We start from the raw sequence: 3,458 nt of genomic DNA, 5'->3' as shown, positions 1-3,458 counted from the left end.
CACCAAAACCAGGCATGGTGGTGCAGACCTGTAGTCCCAGTGCTGGGGGAGGCTGAGACAGGAGGATCTATGAGTCCAGGCTACCTAGCGAGACCCTGTAAGAAACAAACAAATAAATAATTAATTTAAAAAAAAGATCCCTGAGAAAATGGAAACAAGGTGAGCGCTGTAGCTGCTCCCACTTATTCTTGAGTGACTTTTCTGGCTGTAATATGGAATGGGAAACAGGTCTCATATAGGAAATCTTTGAAGAGAAAAAACTAAAAGCCTGGGGAGAGAAATCCAAGTGGCTACAGTCATTAGAACAGAGTACCCCTGACAGCGGGGATGAACAGAAAGGGACAGATCATTCTTGCAGCGATCAGAGAGGTATTCAGCAAAGTGCAGCCTGCAGGCACAGGAGGAGGCACGGGAGGAACCACGGGAGGAGAGGACGACCCACCTGGACACACAAGGGTGCAGAATTCACACTTCAGGGTACAGTGTGTTCATTGTGATGAGAACCTCGTGGAGCTAGACAGTGGCGCAGGTTGTACGACACTGTGAAGATCACCACCACCACTAAGTTAGGTACTTAGTGGTTAAAATGATGTGTTCCATCACATAGATTTTATCATAATAAAACTTAGTATGCGCTATTTAAATAAAAATAAATAATGTATTTATTATAGAGATTATCAATACACAAATTTTACAAATGCCGAGAGGAAGAACTACAAGTATACTAATGCAAGTTTCTCACACTACTATGTGCAGTAGCCCAATATCACTTGGCAGCATACTGTGACAAAATGAAGATGTATTATGAGAAAATCTGAGGCCAACTAAATTGAACAGAGAGCACTTGGGCCAGCAAAGGCTTCAGCAACTTGACAGAGGTCTAGACTGAAGGTGATTCAGCGCGTCCTGTCCCATCCCATGTACAGTTTATGTTTATAGCCACAGGGGAAAAGTATTTGAACGCAAACAGGGTGCATTTGGCATTTGCCTTCTACAGGTATCGTCGGAACAACTTGGGATTGGTTAGAGGCTCACGGGCCTCGTTACAGTGGTATAATCTTAGGCGAGCTTACAGAATCAGCTTAAGGCCAAATGCGTTTTCATGTACCAAGTGAATAATACAGTCATTAAGATAATAAACCAAAGAGTTAAAGCTGATAGTACGTAAAGGAGATCAAACAATCATAAAATAATCTAAATTAATCTCAAAAGCCAATGAACTCAAAAGAAAACAGAAAGGGAAAAGGGTACAGAGAATAGATAGAGGGCTGGAGATATAGTTGAGCAGCACAGGCATCTGCCTGGCAAGTGCAAGGTCCTCAGTTTGAATCCTAGTAAAAAAAAAAAAAAAAAAAAAAAAAAAATGGATGGAACAAATAGGAAGCAAATGCCAAAATAATAGTTAAAATTAGCTATAAAATTATAATATTAAATATAGTCAAGATGGCCCAGTTAACTAATGTAAGGCCCAACCTGATGATGCCTGTTAGAAATACATTTTTTTTTTTTTAAATTTGTGTGTGTGTGTATGTGTGTGTGGCCAGCTCAGCCCACCAGGGGGCGGGGCTGGCTGGCATGTGGTGCTGGGGGATTGAACCGCGGTCCCTGTGCTTTGCTAAGCTTGTTCTAAGTAGGTGCTTTAGACCACTGAGCCATCTCACCAGCCCCAGAAATACATTTTTTTCATATTTTTTTTCAATTTTAATATGGTTTCCATAAGAAATGCTTTTAAATATATAGATTTAGTAGGTTAAAAGTGCAACTTGTGGTAAGGGTACACTATGATAACACTAGTCAAAAGGAAGCTGGAGCGCCTGAGGACTTGGGTCTGGGCCAAAACCCTGTCTTTGAATTTTGGGGCCTGAGCAAAGGCCATTACAAAGGCTGGGCCCAACAGGCCACACCCCTGGGTGGCCTCCCGGACTCTGCAGGAAGCCTGCCCTGCCCAGACTCACCCCAGCATGTGTCCTCGCAGTCTCTGGAGGGAACTGGAGTGGAAGACTGCATCCTGCTCCTGCAGCCTGGTGTTCTCTTCCTAGCCCAGGTGCCCCCAGTAGAGGGCCTTCCTCAGGTGTGGCGGCTCAGGCTACTTGGGAGACAATTTGAGAACACTACTGTAACTGGGCACTTGATAGTTTTCCATTCTTAGTTCCCGCCTCCTACCCTTCCCTCACCCCATCGCGGGATCCATAAAAGGGGACAAATAGCAAGAACTTTTTGCGTCGCTGAGCTCCCTTTCCGCCAGCAGAGAGACAAAGCCCTGTCTACACTACTACCCAGGAGGGTGGGTGCTGGGCATGCTGAGGGTGGGGAAGCAGGCACGCTTTTCTGTTTTTGCTTTTTGCTTACATTATTGTAGTAAGTGAAAAAAAAAGTTTAATCGTTAACGATTTGTCCTTTGTTTGTAACTGACCCCCTCCTGTTGACCTAGTGGACATTTTACATCACCACCCCCCAACAGCAGATGCATGTTATTTTCAAGTACACGTGGATTAGTACAAAGACAGACTAAACCCTGAGCTATGAAATAATTCCCAATATATGTAAAAAGATTCATTTATGCACAGATTTTAGGCACAAAAGAATTAAATCAGAAACTAATAGCAGAGAGATATCTGAAAAATACTCAACTATTAGAAACTAACATACTTCTTAAAAACCCATTAGTCAAAGAAGAAATCCAAAGGGAATTGAGAAAATATTTTAAACTGAGTGTAAATGAAGACACAACGTAAGAGAATCTGTGAGATGCCACCAATACAGTACTGTGGGAATATTTTGCAGCCCCGGATGCCTATGTAAGCAAAGAAGAAAGAACTCAAAGAAATTACTTCAGCATCCATCTTCAGAAATTAATTTTTTAAATGGAAATTAAGTCCAAAGTAAGTAGACAACAGGAAATAATAATGACCAGAACAGAACTCAATGAAATAGAAATCAGGAAAACGATAGAGAAAAATGAACAAAAGCAAACCTTGTTCACTGACAAGGAAAACAGATTTCTAGCTCCACTAATAAGGAAATGAGAGAAAAAGTCACACACACACACACACACACACACACACACATATGTATAAGATTTAAAAGGTTTTGTCCCTATAAATTTAAAAATTAAGGCAAAATTGTTAAATTCCCTAGAAACCCACAAAATTCGTGAATTTAGTCAAAAGAAAACAGCTAATCCAAAATAGGCATGGTGGTGCATGCCAGTAATCCCAGTACCCAGGAGGCTGAAGCAGGATTACAGTGAATTTAAGGCCAGTCTGGGCTGCACAGTGAGCTCAAGGCCAACCTGAACTACACAGCAGTACCCTGCCTCAGAAACAAACAAACCAACAAACACAACAAAAAACCAAAAACATCTAAAACAAAGAAAACCCACATAATTTCAGTAGCCTTTATGATTTTTTAAAGAAATTCAATTTGCATTTAAAATTCTTCCCGATAGTAATTTCTGA

The sequence above is a fragment of the Octodon degus genome, unplaced genomic scaffold (assembly GCF_000260255.1).
Source record: "Octodon degus isolate 3935 unplaced genomic scaffold, OctDeg1.0 scaffold00043, whole genome shotgun sequence".
Taxonomy (NCBI): Eukaryota; Metazoa; Chordata; class Mammalia; order Rodentia; family Octodontidae; genus Octodon; species Octodon degus.
Note: the sequence above shows the minus strand (reverse complement) of the source record.